Raw genomic sequence first — 23,748 nt, forward strand, 5'->3', positions numbered from 1 at the left:
GAATTTCCCTCTAAATCCTAATGTCCATTAGGAATTTATTACAGTTCTATGACTCAAGTCATTTGAATATTTGGAAATTATTTTCTACTTTCAACCTACTCTTAGTAATATTTGGTAGTACAAAACTTTTATGGATCTTAAACTTACCTCTTTGAAGTTTCAGTGGTTTTTCAGTGGACAAGTCTCTGTGTGACGGGGGACATGGTCCAGGTCTAATTTATCATTGTATTTTCCAGAGCTTATAACCTTGAATTAGTCTAGGAGCTGCAATGTTCATAATAAATATAAGTACAAATGAACACATTTTCCTGAAAATGGGTAGTAATAACCTTATTTTGATACTTGCTAATGACACACATTACCGAGCAGAACAATTAAATTATTTGTTCAAAATGATTAAACCTGAATCTAGTTCAGTTTCTCTAAAAAAAAAAAAAAAAAAAAAAAATCAGTCCAACAGGATTCCAAGATTTGCGTAAAAACCCCATAGATGAGTAATACATTATTAGTGATTACTCATCTAAAGTACTTAAAACTATCTACTATCCACTCTGTAGTATGCATTTATTCATGTCTTTTGTATATTCTTATAATCATGGTAAATCAGAAAAGAAGAAAAATAGAATAGACTTCTACCTGTTGATTGCTAAAAATAAAATTCTATCTTATCTTTAGCTTCTTCAGTTTTCAAGCTGTCTGCATGGGTTCACAACTGGCATTTTTAGTGATTACTTCTGCATTTCCTAGGCACAACAGTTATACTTCTGGCAGGTTCTGTGTTTCACAGTGAATACTGGAGTTGAATCCTGATTATGCCCACAGTGAATGCTGTAGTTGAGGCTTGATTCCCTCCAGTGTATTAATGATCTCTTTGGATAAAAGAAGGAAAAAACCACTTAACCCTAAGGAATTTTTAAGTACCAGTGAAGAATTCATGATGAACTATCAGATAGTGTTGAACATGTCTTCAGATGACACAGTGCCCACTTCAGCCTGCTTGACCCCACCCTTGCTTGCTAATGCTATTTGAGTTTTATTTGAAACTAAATCAGTCTTAGGATTTTCTTTGACAGCTATCAGAAGGCCATTTCAGAAAATCTGCTAAAACCAGCATTCAGATTATTCTTCAGAGAGGAGGTCTTGGGTAAGGTAGTGGCTTACAAAGCTTGGGTGGCCTCAGTCATTTACCTGGTCACTGTACTCAATATTTTTTCTGTCATTGGACTATAGTGTTCCAGCTGGATCAGGTATATCCTCAACTAGCTGCCATAATAGGGCTGTTGCAAATTGATAGGGAGAGATGTTCACTTAAGAAATGACTCTTTGGAAATCTCCTGTGTCCCATTTCTATTTAGGGACCTCTCACTCCCTATCCTGATTAATAATCCTAAGGCAGTTATCAATTACTGAGTGACAACTGTGTACTAAGTACAACACATTCATTATCTAAATCAATCCTCAGGATTGCTCTAGGTAAGCACTATTGTATCCTTATATTACAGATATAAGGAAATACCTGTAGAGAAAATAAATGAAAGCTGTAATTCCATGCTCTGATCACTATGCTATACTCCTGCATTTTGCACAATCATAAACTCAGAGCACATGAGGTAATCTTAATACGAGCTGGGACAAAGCTTAGTTGTGAAAATTAATTTCTTAGGCACACTCTGAAAATATGCTTCATATTTCAAACCCAAAATTCAGGAGATTTTGGAATTTATCTTCCATGTGGGATAATTGTCCACTATGTATAGGTTTAGAAAGTTGACTCTAAATCTCCAAAAGAATTATACACACACACATTTATATTTATATATATACACATATATAATATCGAAAAATTCTTTTACTATTTTTTAAAATTAATATTTGTAACTTTTCAGAACCACACAGCATTCTGACAACATATGTTATTCTATCATTCAGCCAGGCGAAAAAGAAAACCCCAGTCTAGGTAGACAGGCAAGTAAACCTCTGGGTCCAAGAGCTGATCTTCCCACACTGCACTCACTCACCCACATCCCTCTCTGGGTCAGTATTGGAAACCATTGCCTCCCTCTCTCTTACACATTGGTGGTACTTCAGAATAAGAGTAAAATGAACATGACCCTAGTGTAACTCAGATTATCACCACCACCCCCAGGGCCTCCTTTCCCCTAACTCACACCATAATTTCCCTGCTTAGAGATGCTCAGAATCCTATGTGCTTAACTTTATCTGGAAAATGCAACAGTGGGTAAAGACACAGCTGTGCAGGTAAGGATTTTTGAGTATTATGTTCATCTTTAACTATCATTAAATGAGAAGGAAAAGCTTATATATATATACATATATACATATATATACTCATGCATTTTGCGCACTCAGCTGCTAATTTTTTTATGTTTTTACATTTTATCTCAGAGAATTTTATAGGTATTAATTCCTAAAAACATCCAAAGGATCACTACTCAGGTGAAATTATGTTCTTTTCTATAAGTAGGTAGGTTTACTGTTAATAAGTAATAATATATAAAATTTTCTGTAAGTTAGACTGTCCAAGTATTTTTCTAATCAAAGAGCTTGATGCAGTTGAGTATAATAAAAATTGTTTTGTTGGAGTATGAATGGGTCAGTCTTTCCAGGAGTCTTACAGTCTTGTAAGAGTAGACAGACAGAAAAAAGTCAGTATTCCTATATACAAAGAAATTAACTTATCAGTTTACATTCTACCTTTAAACGACCAAACATGCACACGCACACACACGCCCATATGTTTATATACACAACACACACACAGTAATATTTGGTTGTCATTGTTTCTCTTGCTGCAAATGAAAGAATCAAAGTCATGAATAGACTCTATGTTCTTTTTTTTTTTATGGCAACATTGGTTAAAGAAAATCAGTTTCAGGTGTACAATTTAGCAGTAAGATATATAGATATAGATATAGATAGATATAGATATAGATATATTACATTGTGTGTTCACCACCCCTAGTTAGATTTCTTTCTGTTACCACATATTTGACCTCTTTTACCCCATCTACACAGTAATTCTATGGTTGAGGAACCTCATTACAGGACAGCTTGTATCATTACCAAATTTTAACACAGTTTATAAGTTTTTTTTATAAACATAAATTCCTTTTATTTCTTTAATTAGATATAGTCATGATTTTATTTCCAATTTTAGTGTTGCTAAACACTAAGCACAAACTGTTAACCCTAGAAAAAGTGAAGGAAGCCATTCATTAAAGTGATTCATCTTGGTTAAACCAGGCAAGGCTGCATAGTTTGAGTTTTATCTATTGCACGCTGTCCTGCTAGGAATCACATTAAGAGAATAGAGGGGCTCTTCTTACCTTAAATGTCTGAAAGTTGTGTCATTTTCCTTCTTTCATTGATGGCGATGGGGTGCTAAAAGGACTTGAGGTAAGCTGCTAATCACCAGTAGCCCCTTTCTTCCTGAACTTACAGGTCAGAGAGCAATCCAAAGGTGCTTTTTAAAAACTCTCAGAATGAAGTCCTCCAAGGCCTGTGAGGTTTCCCAAACCACGTTTTACAGATGTCACAGCCTTCAGTGGTGTGACCTTTGTTTGGTGACTCTGAAAAAGTATTGTTAACCTATAAAATCTTAGAATAAATAGGATTCTGTTTTTTATTACATTTCTCAGTAATAAAATGTAGAATAAAGAGAAGGTAAGATTCTATTTGTTAAATGTTGAAATGCTTTGTTTAACCCTGTAATGCAGTTGTCTTAACATTTATTGAAGTTAAGTCATTAGTCTTTTTTACATAATCTTTCCATATTTGCATAGTCTTGCTCAGCATCTTTTTAATCTCAACCATTAGAATTAGATAATATAAGGTTGCTATTCTGCAGATGGCTGGAAGCTTGTCTTAGCTTCCTGACTTTTCTTTCTTTCTTATATTTTTCAGATATAGGTGCTTTTCTTTTGGTATTGCTCAGAAATGCTTGTAAAGAATTTAGATTTAAAAACAAAAACTTGTCAAAAAGTGAAATGTGGCATAAATCAATTTCCTTTCATTGTCCAAACTGAAAGAATTAAAAAAGCAATTACTCTGAAGAGTGCCAAAAATGTTTATCTGCTTTTTAGCCCTTATGAAAATGTTCATACTGTAATACTCAACTTTTGGGGGGTAAGAAACCATGTGTGTGAAAATATATGAAAAATCATTAAACTATAAACCTGTTTATTTTTCTCTAAAATATTTTTATAACTTTATAATGAGCGCACTAAATTTCACATATATCCATTTCACATATTTTCCACTTAGAGAAGGAGAATACTAGAAAGAGATTTTAGGGGAGCATGATGAGTCATTCTCCAAAAAAAGTCCCCAGAGACCTGTTCGAATTTCTGAATTTGAAAGAAAAAATAGGTATTTGTTTGGGAAGGAGGAGAGATACTGCATGACTCCAAATTAAGAAAGATTTGAGGAATTTCACCCTTTTTTCAAACTAGTTCAGGAGCTAGGAACACTACCATCTTCTTATTGCTAGAATACACCATTAGACAATCAATCAGAATGGCCTAGCCACTGTTAGTGAAAGCTCTGCTCAGCTGTTTGTTTGCTAGCTGTGCTCATAAAAATTAAAGTCAATAGTTAAAATTAAAATAAATGAAAGAATAACTTAAGGAAAAGAGGTGGGTGCCTTTGGAACCCCAAACTGACATCTTCCAAAGTCCTTAAAGTAGATGTTAGCTAAGAAGAAGCCAAAAGGACATGGGAGATACAACTGATTCAAGGACTGAAACTAAAAAGAATGGCACACACAGCAGGGTTCTGGAGAAAGGCTGCTAGAAACTTCTCAACACTAGTCAGAATCCAGAAAGATAATTTAGTAGCGGTGCCAAATTCTACTCAAAACCAAAAAAAAAAAAAATAACCATATTCAGGCATATCTAGAAATTATGATTTTCCATTAGTTGATTTAAATTGCCAAATTAGTGTCTAGATTTTACTGTTGTCAAAATCTTTATTAAGTCAAAGTTTTAACTCAATATGTTATAATACAGTTTTGACTACCATAGTCAAATGTTCTTGAGAGCATCCAACTCTAAAACAGAACAGAATAGTTCTGGAAGTTATTCACCAATTCACTTCAACAGAGCTTATTTTGTTCTTCTATAAGAATGGTAAGGAGAAAATATTTCTCAGCATCTTTGGCAGTGCCTTTTCATTCTTAGTAAATGGCCAGGATTAAACGAACTATGACAAATAATACCCTTTCAACCCTGGACCCAATGCCGAGGCCTATTGGCTGGCTGTTCAGGGTAGGATGTCTTTGAGTGCTGTTGCTCATGTTGTACCCATTCTTTGGCATAGAGAACTGGTATCTTCAAATCAGCACCTTAAATGGAGTTTTGAAACTACCATGACCCCTTCCTATCTCTTCATATGTGTGTGTGTGGCGAGGGGAAGAGGAGATACTAGAATGAAATATTAAATATATTCTTCTAATACAGCACTATACAATTGAAATACAATGTAAACCACATAGGTGCTTTGAAATTTTCCAGTAGCCACATTAAAAAATTATAAGAAATAGGCGAAATTAATTTCTATATTCTATTTAACCCAATATATCAAAAACATCATTTCAGCATGTAATCAATATAAAAAGTTATTAGTGAGATATTATTAATTTTTTGTACCGTGTCTTTGAAATTCAGTATGTATTTTACACTTACAGCACGTCTCAGTTTGGACGAGGCACATTTCAAGTGCTCAGGTGCCACACATGGCCAGCTGCTATTAGATTGCACAGTGTGCCTCTAAAACATGGCTCCTTAGCACAACAATATCCCATTTAAAATGCCTGCCTTCTAATATTTCAGCTCCCAATCTGAACATGTTTTTCTTTACAGAAGAAGTCCACATATATAAATATTTTAATCTAGGTTCTAACACAGACAAACAAACACACACATGAACGTATACACAAACTAAAAGCTGGGCTGTAATGACTTATCTGGATTTCCTTCTAAATTTACCTGAAAAATAAAATATTTCCTCTCTGCAGTGCTTTCTGAAGGAGCATGTGTTCCTATTATCTTGCACATTAATGGGTTACCGTATTTAGTGTTATCAGAGCTGCTGACTCACCGCCCATGAATGGCCCTGCTGCCCGTGGTGATTGTTTGACAGAATGCCAGTAACGGGCTGCCCACGGCTTCTGAAAAGCTGACCTTGTAACAACATCCACATTCTTTGGGATGGTTTTGCTGACATGTTCTCAACTCAAAAACAGTTTTTAAAACAAAAGTATAATGAAGTGTTGAGCTTCTAAAAGCAGTTGTATTTTAGTTCTTTAAATTATCTACGTATGTCAAGGAGGTCAAAACAGCAAGAAAATGAGCATACAGAGGGACCCATCCTCAAAAGTTGACATTTGAGCTACAAGCAGATTATACTTGGGGCAGTGTCCTAAGATAACATGGGCATCCAGACGAAACAAAGCTGTCATGGAATCTATTTTTTAACTTTCTCAAGACTCTTTATTAGTTCTAGATTGGTGATCTATGTGAAATTCTATTTTTTTTCAGAATTTCAAAATTTATCTCATTTCTCACTATAAAAATGTTTTCCTCAAGTTAAGCTTCTAAATAAAAAGATATAAGATGCTCTTCATTAATTATAAGTGCTGAGCTACTATTAAATAATTAAAATAGGGATCAAATTAGCCAGTAACTACTAGATACCACTTTAGCTAGTAAATAGGATGATCCTTCACACTGTACTTATCTATACACATAAAACACAACATAGACCTTACAGCATGTACTGCTGACCCTGTCTTCTGTTCCAGTGCAAGTTTTTAGATTCTTCTCTTCCTGGTGACTAAGGATAGAACTCATGTCTTCAAAGTCTCAAGCCCTACTCGAGATGTTTTCTCTGCTCATTATTTCTGTAGCCTATTATCTCAGAGTCAAATATGAACTTATAGTAGAATTACCATGGGGTTCAGGTCTCACACACAATAGCCAAAGTCCGTGTTGCTGATTTTAGTGAATTTTATTTTGATGAAAGTTTTCAATAAATAAACAGAATGAATGAGTGTTCAGCTAGTTGTTTTGGCACTTTCTAACCACTAGAGGGAGATCAAAGCTCCTCTCTAACCTCTTTTCCCACCCTCGTGCCCCGAAAGAGTGGTGATAGAAATGAGTCAAGTGCAAAGGTTATTGGTCCCTGAGATGGACAGGAAATGAAATCATCTTTGGAGAAATCCAAAATTTGGCAGCTTACAGACTCTGCCAACATTTCGTTTGTCCTATACAGTTTCAGGCAACATTTATAAATTTGAAGATTTCATGTAAAAACCTGACTACGCAAGCAAGGATTTGCAAAATCCTCTCACAAGGGGCGGTAGTGATGGAGTTTCAATGAGTGTGCCCTGAACTGGAAAATAGGAAGATGTGGCCATCCTGGGACCTTGCCTCTCCACATGGCACAGTGAAAGGGGTGGTGCTGTCTTTAAACAGGGCACACTCATTGAAACTCCATCACTACCGCTCCCTATTATTTTTCCAACACTGAGACCAAATATCATGTTACTTACAAATAAGTTTACATCGTTGTTTTCTTGTTGTTAAGAGCTGTTTTGCTTTTCTGGTTTTTTTTTTTTTTTTTCGTATTCATGTCAATAGCCAAGTGGTAAAAATAAAAATAGATCAAGTGAACCTCCTATAATTTCATGGAAAATAAGAGAGAGCATGTTTCTTTGAGGCAGTAAAAAAATATTCAGGTAAAATATGCAGTGTGCCTGGGTCTAACTCTTAACTACCAAGAGCTATCTCTCATGACTAACTATCTCTCATTACTGACTACGCAAGCAAGGATTTGCAAAATCCTCTCACAAGGGGCAAAAATCCATCTTTGTATTCAACATAGAAGGAAAAACACGTATCTTCATGTAGTTTGTACTCTCAGAGGAAATGCAGAACTAAAATTGGATTGGTGTAGATAAACAGATTACAACAAACACAGCTGATATTCTGATTTACTCACATTGCTTCTTGATCTCAAAAAGAAGTGATGATGTAAATATTAATGATCATAGTTGACATCTGTTGAGTTTACTGTGGGTCATGCACTATACTAAGTGACCTCTTTTAATCCTTGGAACAATTCTGTGAGGTAAGAGCTGTTCTTAGTTCTGTGTTAGAGGTGTGGAAAATGGAGCTTGGAGTGGTTATGTAACTTGCCCAATATCACACAGAGATTGAATCAGGAATGAGAAGAAATTTCCCAATGGGTCTGTTCAACCTCAGAGCCTTCACCCAAACACCTTACTATATTACTTTTCTTTTGGGGTAATGGTTCTCAAAGTGAAGTCCCCAAGACACTTTCAGGGGGTTCTTGAGGTCAAAACTATTTTACTAGTAACTCTAATATGTTATTTGGAATTTTTTCTATGTGGACATTTTCACTGATGACATAAAAGTAATGATGGGTAAAACTACTGAGGGACAGTGGTTGTCTGGAAATGAGATTTGTATGCAAACTGAGTTAGCCACTTCTTTCTTAGAACAACATATTTACTTGGTTATTTAGGCATGGTATCTGGGAATGATCTCCTTGAAAATAAATGAAGCAAGCCTATCACTTAACGGTGTTTTCTGGCAAAGATAAAATTCCAACTGTTAAATAAAAATTAGAATTTTGGAAAACTTACATCTGCCACTGTGAGCTTGAAAGTGTCCTAATACTAAAAAGATTTTTCTGATGAGATTGATGGTGATATTAACAAATATGACTTTTTTGTTATTGAAGTGTCTCAACATCTGAAAGGTCTGCATAAATCAGTGAACCAATACTTTTCAAACAACTGATTCATGTTGTTATAAAATAAAACATAAAATTTAAAAATCTATACAAAATATGGGATAATAGATTTTAATGTAATGGACTATGTGAAATTCATTGATATGGTCCAGATTCCACATTTCAGCTCACCTTTAAGAAACAGCCACTTGTTCACAGTTATCTAAAGGCTTTGAAAATATTCTGCCTTTCAAACTACCTATCATTGTAAGTTTGAAGTTTCTTTCATATTCTTCAACCAAAACAACATATTGCATTAGGTTAAATGCAGAAGCAGATATGCAAATCTGGCTACCTTCTTTCTATTAAGCCAGATGTTAAAGAGATTTCCAAAAAGGTAAAACTATGCTATACTTCTCACTACATTTTGGGGGGATTGGGAAAATGTTGCTATTTTATTAAAAATAGCTATTATTTGTGTGCCATTTAATGGTTTATCATTGTTATGTAAATAAATTTATAAATAAATATTTTTTTAATTTCTAAGCCAGTTCTAATAAGGTAAATATTGATAGGTGTAACATACATGAACAAAAGATCTTTGAGGTCCTCAGAACAAAATGTTTGAGAACCTATATGATGCAGGGTATAGTATCATTTTTATTTTTAATTCTAAATTGGCACGGCGACTTACCAATGCCAAATTAAATGCTATATCTTATATCTCCATTTTTAAAAAAGACACTCATCCCCTCTGAGTCAGATGAAAATGGTAAATCAGGCTTCCAGTAACCTTCAGGTGGCTACTAAGGCATATGGCATATTTGAGGCCATCAGTCAAGGTAGAAATGCGTCACTGAAGGGCAAAGCCTACATGTTCGTTCCCAGAATTAGATCCTTCTGTCTCTTGATGATTTCCAAAAATAGCATTTCTTTGTCTAAGAAAACACCCATCCATATTATACATGTAACTATTTTTTTCCTGGAGAAACAAAATATACAAGATATATTGCAAGCCAAAAAAGAAAAAGAAAAAATTAAGCACCTGGTTCTCTTGCCAAAGAGTTTGTCACTGAAATTGTGTCCAAATAAGCACTGCGGTAGCATAGATGTTGTTTTATGAAACTGAGCTTTCTGATTAGGTTTTATGCACATTAGAGAAAAGTCATGTTTTCAAAAAATGTAGAATTCTATGTGCTTAGTACAAAATTTAATTTAGGATGTTTGTGGGAGGTATGGTACCGTGCATGCAAACATTTACTCCCCTATCCATCTTTCCCATTTTTAATGTTATTAATGTAACCAGTAAAGGTCTTAGAAAACAGTTTTTTTTTTTGCTTTTTCCCCCCCTAAATCCAGTTTTATGACTTCCCTCCTTCCCTTCTTCCTTACTTTCTCTCTCTCTCTTTTTCTTTTTTTTTTTGTTTTGCTCTTTACATCATGGTAAAATCAGACACACTTATATTAAATCACATTGTATCATTAATGTCTTACAAGTGATCAGGACTTCAACAAATGAATAAATATATAATATGATCAAGACATCAATGGTCACATATTACCAGGGAAATTTCACTAGAATCTATGCTATTTTGCATGTGGCTAAGTAAAAAATTTGTCTTTAAAAAATTAATTGGATAAATCTTTGACACATCACATTTTGATTTAACCCTCAAAGTTTAATCATTTTTTTTTTGGAGGGTACTGAGCAAGGGTACTGAGCTGCAAGAGACAAAGGGCTGCACTTGCGTAAACATTTTTTTCCTCGTGAGTAAAAATATGGTAATCTTTCTGCCTTACTTGGAATTAATTTCAACATGAAGAATTTAAAGGTTTAATGAGATCACCCCTATGGGGTAGTTTTGGCCTGTACTACATTTTGGTTGCATATTGTTATACTTAAGAATTAAAAAGAGATTTCCACCTAAGAAAACTTAAGAACTTCAGTGTAGTGATTAAGTGATTTTGCAATAGTATATTTTAAAAGATACAAAATGAGTTAATCATTCTTTTTAAAAGTGTATTCTGAGACAATGACTATTCTCTGATATTTTGGGATACATGGGTTTCGTACAGTAGAGGTTTCTACAACCAAATATCACTACTATAAAATAAAATGATCTACTGCCTTACTCTGAAATGTAGCAAAAATGTGTTCTGTGTGAATGAGTGTATATGAAGTACATAAATAAACGAAAGAAGCATTTGATGATTATGTAGGTTCTATATCTTCATATGAGTCATATCTTTTATTTAGCAAGTTTGATAAAATAATCTCATAACCATAAAAGAGGAAGTATTTATGCTGAATATTTATGGATTACTAATAATAGGAAGACACAAAAAGGTTTTTAAAAACTTGAAACAAAAATGTATATAGTTTATAATTCCTCAAGGTTATTAAAATTATTTGTGTATATGTGCATGTGCATATACTTATATGTGTATATATAATTGGAAGTAATGTGTAAAAAGTCTCCATAGGTTCATAGAAACTGTCTCTAGGTAGGGGAATATGGATGATAGGATTTTTCTTATAATTTATTGTATTTTCCACATTTCCTAAAAGGAAAGTTACTTCGATTAAAAATAACAACAACTTTATAAGTTTCCAGCCATCTCTTGATCCATTTTTTTATTAAACTTGCCTATTCATAAATACCGATATGTAGTTAATTTTTTTTACATTTCTTATTCTGAAAAAGAAAAAAAAAAGTGAGTTTTTAGCAATTGAGCTCCTCTGTGAGCTCATCTGCAGGTGCTGGGCAAGTCATTAAACATGGGGAAAAAATGTTCTTTTAAAATACAAGTATCATTTGGGTTAGCAACTGCCTTAACCTTATAGTAAGATGCAACAAAAAGGAACACAAAGGTATTTCCTCTAAAAAAAAAAAATTCCATGTAGGAAACAGAACTGAGAAATCCTTTATAAACCACCTACTTGCTTCTCAGCACCTTTAAAGAGTTGACTGATTACCCAGCTAAACTGATGTTGACAGGCAAGTCACCATATTTTTTCTTAAGTGTTTCTGAATGTCAGCAGGACTCTAGCTTTATGGTGTAAAAATATTCTACATTCAGGGCTGAATGTATATGTTCGTGCCTTCTGACAGCTATTTTGTCCAAATGTTATTATTCTCTCTACTATATCTTATTTTAACCTAAGTGATGAAGTATGATTTTTTTTATCCCTGCCTATTAGTGAAATGTCAAAAGTGAAATGCAGTACTCTGCTACTGTCTTTCACTTGCTCAAATATCGTCTTGCGATCCTGTTATGTATTACAGGGAACATTAAAGTAAGTGACTGAGAAGTGATGCAGGCCGTGACTCTGCTTTCCCTGGATAGGTACCTAGTTTGTAGAATTGTAAAGTACAGCCCACGTTTCTGCTACCCTTGAACTATAACTTGATGGAAAGGAATTACAAAAGCACAGCTCCCTCTGAGATCAGATTAATTTGCCCGATTATTTGGCCAAAGACTTAAAAACTTCACAGAAATATAGGTGTCTGAAGAGCACAGAGCAGATGGAGCCAGTCTCAACAGCACTTCCCTTGGCGCCCAGAATCCCTGGCGGCAGGGTCCACCAGACTGTGCGGTTTTGCCCTTCTGTGACGGGCCACGCTGGGTCTGCACAGCTGAGCTGTCCCAATGCTGCAGCCTTTTTATCCTAGAAGCTTGAAGTAACAATCTATGCCCTTAATAGGAAATATGTTCAGACATCCAAGACCTTCCTGTTGCTCAGGCTGAGCTCTGTGTCAACAAGAACAAATCTTAGGACAGAGAGGCTGCCCAGGTCTCCAGCCTTAAAGCAGACAGGCTCATCTCCCAGCTGTCCTCGCCCTGACTCTGGCCTAGCATCCTTGCTTCTGAATTTAGTCCAAAGGCCACCATTCAAAAACCACTTTGCCATAGCTTCCTATGCCACTTTGACATTCTTAGGCCAGTAACTAATAATCTGGTGAAATGACCTAAATATGTTTATACCACTACTCTAGGTAGGAACCAAGTGAGAAAATGCTGAGCTTCGTGTTTGCTACTTATTCCACCATTAATCAAATAAACATTCAGTGAGGATTATTCATCGTTAAAGATGACTTGTTAAAGATGATGAAGAAATAAATAAGACAATCCTTGCCCTCCAGTCGTACACATTGAGAGAGAGAAGAAAATTGATGGCAGTTGTACATGGTAACATGTGCTCCAGTAAAGGAACTCGGTGGGTGGTGTGGAAGAACCAAGGTCTGGCTATGGAAAAGTAGCTCTTAGAGCTGGGACGTGCAGGAAAGAGCTTGATGTGCTGTAGAGCTGGAGGAGGCTTCAGAAGAGGAAGTAGGCCAGAGGTCTGGATGGGACCTGTAGTAAAATTATAGGATAGTATAAAGAATTATAGGGACTTGAACAATCCAGACCAGGGTTTCTAGCTTATGCGCTGCTGTCATTTCGGACTGGATAATTACTTTTCATGGGGGGCTGTCCTGTGCATTATAGGATGTGCATTATAGCATCCCTGACCTTTACCTACCAGGTACCAGTTGCAGCTACACTCCCTCCACAATAGAAAATGTCTCTAGATTTTGCCAAATGTCCCGGTAGACAGAAGCCAGGAAGGCTAGAGATGGAGCTGCCTCCAGATTAGACAACTGCTTTTGATTACTGCCTGTGAGAAACAGGTTGAAATAGAGGAAGAAGAGCAAAAACTAAAGCCAGCTTACGATCAAGATACCATCGAAGCTGCAACTTTTACGTCAGTCATAGGTCCCAGTTAAGGTGTGCAACCCGAGCCATCCTGTGGGGTACTTTAACACAGAGTCTCTACTTGAGCCTTGTCTAATCTTTCTCCCAGTCTGTTGTAGTCTGCGATGACCTGGGGAACAGGGATGACCTGGGGAACTGGGCATTATATTATAAAATGCAAAATATCCTTCCCAAAATTACCACGTAGAGGAGCAGCAACCAGTAGCATGATTCTAAGAGTCTCTAGGCCAATACCAAATGATTTCTTGAACAATTATATTGCCAAATATAATTGGCTCTAAGTTTATCTATGTGTGTGAACTTTATATATAACTTTGTTACTTTATAAATAAATGTATATATAAGATTTGTAAGGTTTTTCATGTATTTTCTGATGCAATGGCTTGGAGAGCTGAATTCGTGAGAGGGGGATAATATTTTTAATATATAATTTTTTCCCAGATGCATAGATCTAATTTACCTGAACCTCAATTTTTAAAAAGTAGTATGTACTTTATGAAAAGGTATCTGAAAGTACTACCATTATAATAATATATTTAATTCAAAGAATTCCAAATACATGTATGTTCCTAGAATCTAAATACAAAGAGGGATGGTTGGATTCTGATATGGCAGAACGAAGTTATTCGTGTCATAAAAACTTCTTCATCTTCTGTTAAATAAATCTCATGCAATAATAAATATATCTGAGAACTTGGATTAGAAGCAGGGGGAGTTATTTCATAGAATTTTCTCTATGAACCTAAAATTATAGGTTTCCCAAAGCCATGAAGCTAAATAATTGTTGTAATAAGTTTAAATAACCTTGGTGAAAGAAAATAATTGGCAGAGGAAAGCACAGGTGTGGAGCTAGAGACAGAGAGCACCTTCGCCCCACCCAGGACTCAGAGCTAGGCTCCTTCTGTCTCTTCTTTTTCCACTCCCACTGCCGTCAGAAGACTTCTCCCCTTTATTTTCCATGATTCCCCTCTACACCCCATTCTTTTCCTTCATCTTAACATGGGATTCCCTGTGCTTCAAATTTCTGCTGGTTCCAGCCATCTAGCCCCTGGGAAAGTGACACCAGTTTGTGTGTTGGCAAAAAGGAAAGGGACAGAGAAAGAGGCAGAGAGAGTGGTGGGAAAGACTAGCTGATGGGAGGTGGTGAGCAGGGTGGCTGGGTCACTACCAAGCAGAGGGACAGGGAGTCTGTGCATTGGAAACTACAGTCTCTTTCAGTTCTCATCTGTAATTTTTTTCCAGAAGGCAAAAGCTTTAAAATTGTTCAGCTTCGTTAAGAAACATAACAGTTTTATGAACTATTTGCTATTTATGTTATTACTGTACAACATAATAAATCATATGGATATCCACTTCTGGCTGCTTAAGCTTAAACCAGTAGAGGAAATGCTGGTCTAGGAAACTGATTCAACTTTAATTTTCTTGGCTTTGCTAGAAATTGTGGCAATACGGTATTCTAGAAAATTACCTACTTGGAAAACATAGAAGATTCCATATTTTTCTTCTTCTGAGTTTTTAATCGACTTAAAATACAGAGCTAGGTTAGAAGCCCAGGGTTCAAGGCCACTCTCTGTTACTAACCAGCTGCTTAATCTTGCACACTTTACCCCTCTGGGCCTCACCATCCTCATCTGTAAAAAACTTCTGGCACAATGTCCATTTTCCTAAATTTTCTTATAGTAAGTGAAAACCAAGGTTCTGAGTTGATTATTATGCTCTAGATCTGCCTGTTCTCCTTCCTGTTTCTGTAATAAACATGTAAGTGTGAGTTGCTTAACTAAATGAAAGTCTTTTTTCTCATTGCAGATAAATAGAACTTACCAGTCCCTGGATGAAGTGCTTGGGAAGTCTTTAAATGCCATAGTCAACTGCCATTTCAGAGAAAAGATAGATGGTTTCGGAAAGTTCATGCTGTTTCTTCATTGAATTTTAGGTGAGTGTGTCTGAGACAAAGAATTTAAGATGGACAAAGAGCCCTTTTCCTTTAAAGTGCTTCTCTCCTTTCATGAAAAGAAAATGGGATTAAATATTATCAACGTTTTGTACTTAGTGAGGTGCCAGAGAGTGAAAGACTTAGTTTCTGTGCCTTTGTTTATTTTTTATTATTATCAGAAACCATCTGAAGTATGAGGCGTGAGATGTAGCAATGGCCTCAACATCGCTTCCTGGTTTCTATCAAGCAAATACTCTAGTACTTCATTCTATATTAACGGCCATCTAATTTTTAAAATATATCAATGCATTTAATTTCAGAGTAGTAAGCCAAAATAAGACAAAACCCTGTTTTAATGGCATAAACTAGAGGAAATTTTCATGGTGGTAATGGCAGTTTAATTATTAACAGTCTCTGTGTGAGAAAAGGCTAACTTTTCAGAGGCTGTTCATGGGGAGGTTTTATAATGCTTAAATTAAAGGAGGGTATGGTTTAGGTTAGGTGCAGTTTCTAACTCCTGTGTACGATTAAGAGCACACACATGCTCACATATATTAAGTTTTGTTTTACCTGGCCATAAAATGGATGGATAAATATTTTTCTATCGTCGTACATAATTACCCTTCCATGCTGCAAAAGACATGAGCCTACAAATTGTTGCTTTACAATTAGTTTGCAATATGCCGTTGTCATTTCACAGCAAAACAGAGAAATAGAGTGGTGGTCTTTTTTTAGGAAATTGTGTATCTTTCCACCTCCTCCTGAGTCTAGTTTTCAAAGTATGGCTTTATTATCTGCTTTGAAGAATGATAATTTCCAGAATGTCAGAATATACCTCTGTTCACAATTCTGAGTAAAACACAGAGCATGGATCATTGTCTAAATCTAATCCAAAAGACAGTAATACTTTCTTTATACTTTTGGTTAACTTCGAAGTGAATGTGGATAATTTCTCATACTCTTGAGGGTTTATAAATTTGGTTTATTAGGATTGTATGTGGAACGAAAATGGTGATTTCATTTATATGCAAGACATTGGTTGGATGCAGTTCCCAGGAACTAAACTTGGTGCCCTTTAAAAATATCAGTAAATCAGTTTGTCTAGCGTGACATTACTTGAGTGGAGAAAATGAAAATGGAAAACTTATTTACTTAACTTTCTATTTTCCCATTGTGCCACTCTGTACCTCTTTTTACCTTTACCCTGCATTCCTTGCCCCGTTTCTACTCTGCTGTTTCCATGGTGGTCTGACTCCTTTTGGCTGGGTTTTCTGGCCCCCAAACTCAGCTCCTTTTACCCTTTACCTCTAGCTTCCCCCAGGGACTTTGAACTCTGGGCTGCAGTAATATCACCTCTTCCCTGTGTCTCTTGAGACTTGCGGGTGGTAGTGTCTTGAACTCTCTACTGCTGCTAATCTCTAGTTTGACTCACTATCCCCGGTTTAGCGTCTCAATTCTTTCATCATCTGTATAATCATTTCCCTGGATTAAATTCTATCTGTTTTAAATATTTTAAGTGTTTTCTCTTTTCCTGGTTAGATCCTAGCTAACCAATCAGGACTTCATTAATTTCTTCCAAAATTATTGAAAGAAAAGCAAACAGGTATCACTTGCTTCTCTCAAGGAAAATAAATGATTCTCAGGAAATAAATTTAAAGTTAAATGTAAAATGGGGTTTTTTACACTGAAAAAAATGTAACTTAATATATTGAAAGCCATATTCTAAGCTATACAATGTCATAGTGTTAATTTGTTACTGTTAATAAAATCATTGTTGATATTTCTATCTTGCATATCAAATTAATAGGAAGATTTTTAAATTCTCAGCTACATTGCAAATATGATTTTTACTTTTTTAATATTCACATTTCACAAACTTCTATATGTATGATAAAAGAACCTCTTCTTAGAGTATCAGCCTCATTCCTGCATTCACATTTAAATCTAGAACTTCAGATCTATTTTATTATGGATCTGACCTTTCTCTTTCAGTAATGGTTGTTTGCTATTTGATGCCTTATGATCTGAACATTTCATATTTCTTATAATAAATACTGACTATATTGGAAAGCAAAGTGATCAGGATGCCAATGTCTGTCTTATTTGACAAGTAAACAATTCATCAACAATCCTACTCACTTTAAAAGGCTTCCTTGGTTTAAAGTAGCTTTTCACTGAATCATTTTGTCACTTTACTTGGTTATTTTAAATGCAAGTGCCTTGCTATTTTCATTTCCTTCTCATTTATTTATGTAGACATTTCCCTTTTCAGTCTTTTCTCGGAGGTCGTCATGACTGCTCATCTGCCCATTTTAACATATTGTGAGTTCTCTCAAAGGGACGTGCTGCCCCACTACCAACAATTTTTGTCTATTCAACCAATGCAGTGCCTGATTGCGAATCCTTTCAAATAGTGTGAAAATACTATAAGAAGCAAAATTACTTTTGGATGCCCCTTCATAACCTAAAATTGGGAGACACAGGGATGAGTAACTTTATAGTATGGTTTAAGATGCAGTGAATAACTGATGTTCTCAAAACACATCTTCCTTGGTTTGGTACAGCACTGAAAATTCTAGTCATTAGCATTTCCCTCCAGCTTCTGGAAGTGAGGCTTTATAGTCATGTTTAAAATAAAATACTCTTGGGGAAAGAAATGCATCCATTCATAATGGATATTACATCATAGGTGAAGGAAGTGAATTAGCAAGGAAGAGAATCCTGGGCCAGCAGTGCGAAATCTCAACTTCTGAGGGTTTGGTACACACAAGTTAGGAGACTGCCAAAATAATATCACTAACTTTATAATATTGCCTAGTGGGTCAAGGGGAACACTTTTCATAGATAACCAGGCCGAACATATCTCAATGTCATCTTGGAGAAGGGGGAAGGAGAGATGGAGGAATCAGTTCTTACACAAATGAGCGACATTACAAATTGAGGTTTTTACATCACCGGTGCCCAAATAGTTCAGGAAAGTGCTTTAACCAAGACACGGTCAGTAGTACTTCTGCTGAATCACAGAGTATAGTGTGGGAAAAATCAAATGTGTTTAAAGGCAGAAATCATCTGTTATCCATCTTCCTATCCCTGGAAAATAGCCCAGTGCTTGGCACACTACAGATAATGTCTAAATAAAAAATTAGTGAATAAAGACAAAGGCACAGAGCAACACTGGCTGATACTTACTGAGTTCCTCCTTTATGCCAAACACTGTTCTGTATACACATATGCTTCATTTCATGCTTAAACAACCCCATAACATAGGTAATAATAATCTCCTTTCTTAAAGATGAGGAAAACTAGAGCCAGAAAAATTAAATGATCTATCCAAGCTTAAATAACATGGGGTGAAAATTCAAGTCCGTTTTCAGAGCCTGAGAGCTTAATTATTTTGCTCCACTGTCTCTCATGTAATATAGTCATAAAATAATTTTAAAACACAGAAGCAACATTGCTTATTATTAACAAACTGAAGTTATTTCAGAATATACCCATATTAAGAAATCTTGCCCAAACCTTGAATTGCTTTGCTTTGAAAACAGATTTTCTCTTGTCATTGTTCCTACTCTCTTTTCCTTTTAAAGCATGAGTATTAAATCAACTTCCTAATTTACATTCAGATCTCATCATTTCCATTCTTTAATGCTGTGCTCTGAAATTCATATTTTAAATATCCTATTGCTCCTTTCATGCCATTTGCTTAATTTTAAAATGTATAATCTTGAGCAGCATGTTACCTAAACTCTCTGAACCTCAGATTCACCGCATGAGAAGATATGTCTAATTTGTTGTACTAGAAAACAATGTTCATAAAACAACTAAAACAACCAAGTAAAGTTCTAGGTACGTAATAGATGCCTAAAAACAGTAGCCAACATGACCTAATAACCCTCACCCACTTCCATCTCAAAGCCAATGTTTGCTGCCCCATCAACTACCGAGCATGTTCTATGTCCTGTATTCCTTAGCATGTCATAATATAGGCACAATAAGCCTCTTGAGTCTCGCTGCCCACCTCTGCTGCTCATCAATTGACCTTTGCTAACCTGAGAATGACCTGTCTTCTCTCAGCCATGCTCTGTGCCTTTACTTTTGCTCATGCTGGTTCTTCTGACTATACTCGTCTCACAACCCTCTCCAAACCCCCTCACCCGCAAGCACACATGAACTCTTCAGTGGCTTGCAACATCCTAGTCATCTTTCAAGATGGGTCACAGCTGTTGCTGTTACCGTTACAGTGAAGTCACTGATAAACCTCTCCTGAGTCAACAGTTATCAATTCTGTCTCTGAATTCACATAGCTATTTCTAGATTGGCTCCTGTTGTAGACAATAGACAGAAAAATAAACTCGTTCAGTCGCTCACAGGCTCGCGCTGGAATTTCTCATGGTATCTGTCTTCAATCTGAAACTTTCATCAATGGCAAATACCAAGTCTTTTATCCTTGAATCTCCTGTACCAACTTCAAAGTAGTCTCCTTCTTGGTGTTGGATGAAGTGTGGAGGGTCATGTTTTTAGGTATGCTTGAGTGGTTCCAGTGTGATGAAGATTTTAACATTTCACCCAATCATTACAAGCAAAAAGAGAGCTAGCTCCCTTAGAGAAAAAGGGACCTTACAGAGAGGATCTGTGCCACTCTGTGCCAAGCACTGAAGAAGTTGCTCCGTGAACATTATCTTATTTAATCTTTTTAATAATCCTTCCCATTAGCTATTATTTCTCTCCTTATTTAGATAAGAAAACTAGGGTTCCAAGGGTTTAGGTAACTTGCCAGTGTCATATTTCTGGTAAGTGGCAGAACAAGAATGTTAAGCCATATATTTTCACTGCAGCAAACTGCAATTTTGAAAGAGCTTTCCAATTTAATCCTATAATAATATGTGTGTAAGACAATCCTGGATTTTTCCATTTAAAGTATTTCCTGAGGAGTAAGCTATTTATAAGTCTACAGATCTTTTTTTTTTTTTATTGGCAAATAAGTTTATGTTTAGGTTGATGCCAAAATTAGCAGTATTCCTGTGCAACAAGAGTTTAAAAGATGTAGCACCTTGTGGGTCTGAGACCTATTTATGCAGAAACTTCATTTCTCGATGTGAGCATATGCCTGAAAATGATGATGTCTAAAACTGTAGACTCATAGGATATTAAGGCTGCATGTTATCCAGAATCACCACTAGAGGTGGGAGCTTTTGAAGGCAAGGATTTTGTCTCTCTTTTTCTTCCTCTTTAAGAATATTTATAAAATGAATATTTATGACTAATTATGAAAGGGTTTGTTTAGAATGCAAAATAAAAATTTCCCTAGACATAGCAATACTATTAACACTTTTTAAGAGGGCACATAAATGTGCTGTGAATTATTTTTAATCACACTATTCAAGTACTATGTAAGAATAATAATTGATAAGAATAAAACTCAAAATTTTCAAAAAACACTCTTCTAACTTCATTTTATTTGCAAAAACCAGTATCCATAGAGAAGGATTCTTTCCTTTTGTGAAAAATCCTAATTATGCATAGGCCACATTTATACCTATAAGGATCATTCATTCATTTGTTCTTTAAATGTATGTTATGTGTCTCTTATATTCCCTGGCTCTGTGCTAGGCACCTGAGAGCCTGAGATAAATAAAGTATAATTATTCCAAGTGATACCCTCGTTAATTTTACCACAGATTAGGTCTTGGACTTACAGAATTTAAGCATCAGAAGGAATATTTCTGAAAGTCTATCCTAGACCCTTGTCTTAGTCCATTCAGGCCACTATAACAAAATTCCACAGGCTGGGTGGCTTATAAACAACAGAAATTTATCTCTTACAGTTCTGGAGGCTGTAAGTATAAGATCAAGGTGCCAGCCTGGTCGTGCTCTGGTATGAGCCTTCTTCCTGGTTCATTGCTGGTAGAATGGACTAGGAGCTCTGTGGGTGGGGTCTCTCTTATAAAACACTAATCCTATTCATAATGGCTCCACTCTCATAACCTAAGCATTTCCCAAAGGCCCCACCTCCTATATTGTCATATTTGGCATTAGGATTTCAACATATAAATTTGGGACACAAACACTCAGATCATAGCAAACTTCTAATTTTACATTCGAGGAAGTTGAGAGGTTAAGTACTACCCCAATAATTAGCAACAAAGCCACAACTAAGAACTATCTGAGACTCCTACCACCTAGTCACTTTCTACCATACAACAAATGAGCCAATATTCTTATATTCTTGATCTTTTTCCCCCCAACAGAAGTTTTGTGTCTGAAGGAGAAAAGACTGAGAAAATAAGATTGATTTTGGTTTTTATTTATAACACATAGAATTATATTTACTATTCATCAAGTACTTATTGAGAGTTAAGCGAATGTCTGGAGCTTTGCTAGGTGTTAGACATATTGCTGAAGAAAACCAGAAATGTCTTCCTGGCCCTCGTCCTGCTTACTCTCTTGTGTGCATGACTGTGAGTGAGTGAGTGAGTGAGTGAGTGAGTGAGTGAGTGAGTGTGTGTGTGTGTGTGTGTGTGACAGAGAGAGAGAGAGAGAGAGAGAGAGAGAGAGAGAGAGAGAGAGAGAGAGAGAGAGAGAGAGAACCGAGCACGAAAGTCCTAAACTGCCTTTTAATGGGAATACTATAATAGTCCAGGTGATGACAGGCATAATGTGATGCTAAAAACAGCAACTAAAAGTGATTATGACATATGAATTCACTTCTTTGAAAAAATATAAAACAGCGTGTTCCATAATTTTGATGTATTAAACCAAAAAGATACCTTTCTATGTCTTTGGTCTACTACTGTCTTAAGGATAACTTGTTAACATTCCAGAAGTGAAAAAGAATTTTTAAAAATATGAGTAGCCTATATACACTGTTATGTCTATCTTTGAGTAAGATAAGTATATGTCTTAGAAAAAATAAGAATTCCATTCACATTCCCAGGTTATGTCCCTGCCTTGTTGAGTTGTCTTTGGTTAGTCAATTGCCCCTTTATTTCCCCAGAAGAATTTGCATCATGCTACTTATCTTTACATAAGTATGGTTTTTAAAGCTGTGATCATCACAAGAATGGATGGAGCAATATTTTTCTATCAGAACTCGACAATTTATTGTTTTAGCTTGTATTTTAACCGTCAATTGATTTTTGTAACTTCTAAAACCTGATTTTTAGCAAAATCTTAAACTTTCAATCTCATAGTTTCAAATTATCAAAGCAGGTGAATAATGTAGCTCTCTGTTCTTTTAATTCCTAACAATTCTGTAACAGTGGACTAGAAATTTTACTGTGGTTATTTGTGTTTATAAAATGCTTTCAGACTCAGATAAATACATGTATTTTTTCTTCTCATTCTAGTTGCGTGGATAAGTAAGGTAGCTGTCTTTTTCTAAGAACAGGTCTTTATTATTATACTATTCCTTCCTAACATATATAAGCAACTCAAGTGTCGCGTGGTTTTCCTTCTGAAGTTGAATCTCTTCCCAGGGCAGTAGCATCTACAAAAGGCACACTTGGAGAGAAAAACATCCTCACTACATTCCTGATAAGGCTACATTCTTCCCATTTAGCCAAAGCAAATGAGCCTCTCATAACCTCAGCTCACCAGACCCCCATTTTATACTACCACAGATTTAGTTCCCTTCAGTTCATATACCGTCTCCACCACCAAGGATGCCACCACAACTGAGAGAGCATGCCATACTTCAATCCCTGGCACATTCCCACAGTACCTTGAATTCTCCTTTGGCAAGAAACATTTACAGATATTAAGCATAGAGGTGAAATTACTCTAGTGTAAAAACCTTCTCATTCTCTCTTGCATGAGCCCCCACCCTGCCCCCAGGGCACAGAGCAGTTCTGACCTGTCCATTGCCCATTAGGAACCTGGCCGCACAGCAGGAGATGAATGGCAGGCCAGCGAACGAAGCTTCATCTGTATTTGTAACCACTCCCCAGTACTAGCATCGCCACCTCAGCTCCACCTCAAATCATCGGACATTAGATTCTCATAGGAGCGCCAGTCCCTGGTGCCAAAAGGTTGGGGACCACTGCTCTCTTGGATTCTCCCTTCCTACAACACAAGGAGTGGAAGGGCCTGAGAAGCAGAGCCGGTAGTTCTGTGTTCTAAACTCAGTTCTTAACAAAAATTCCTCTATCTAATAAAAAGGACGCTGAGATTTTCCATATCATCCAGCTCTGAGGCTGTTGTCACCTGTTAGCACAAAGGCTTTTCAGTAAGATATTATTAATCCCCTTTCTGAAAGATGCTTAAGGCCCTCATGTTTTGCCTCA

At 36.0% G+C, this 23,748-nt stretch overlaps 1 protein-coding gene across 23 annotated transcripts in view; it reads left to right on the forward strand.

The window, feature by feature from the left end:
• DTNA (dystrobrevin alpha) overlaps positions 1–23,748 on the forward strand; it is a 330,024-nt gene that overhangs the window by 136,356 nt on the left and 169,920 nt on the right. For all 23 annotated transcript variants that reach the window (XM_016153937.2, XM_016153946.2, XM_036229943.1 and 20 more), the window contains exon 2: positions 15,340–15,466. The gene's annotated coding sequence lies outside the window, so the exon portion shown is untranslated. The remainder of the gene's footprint in view (positions 1–15,339; positions 15,467–23,748) is intronic.

Source organism: Rousettus aegyptiacus, unplaced genomic scaffold (assembly GCF_014176215.1).
Source record: "Rousettus aegyptiacus isolate mRouAeg1 unplaced genomic scaffold, mRouAeg1.p scaffold_m13_p_12, whole genome shotgun sequence".
Classification (NCBI taxonomy): domain Eukaryota; kingdom Metazoa; phylum Chordata; class Mammalia; order Chiroptera; family Pteropodidae; genus Rousettus; species Rousettus aegyptiacus.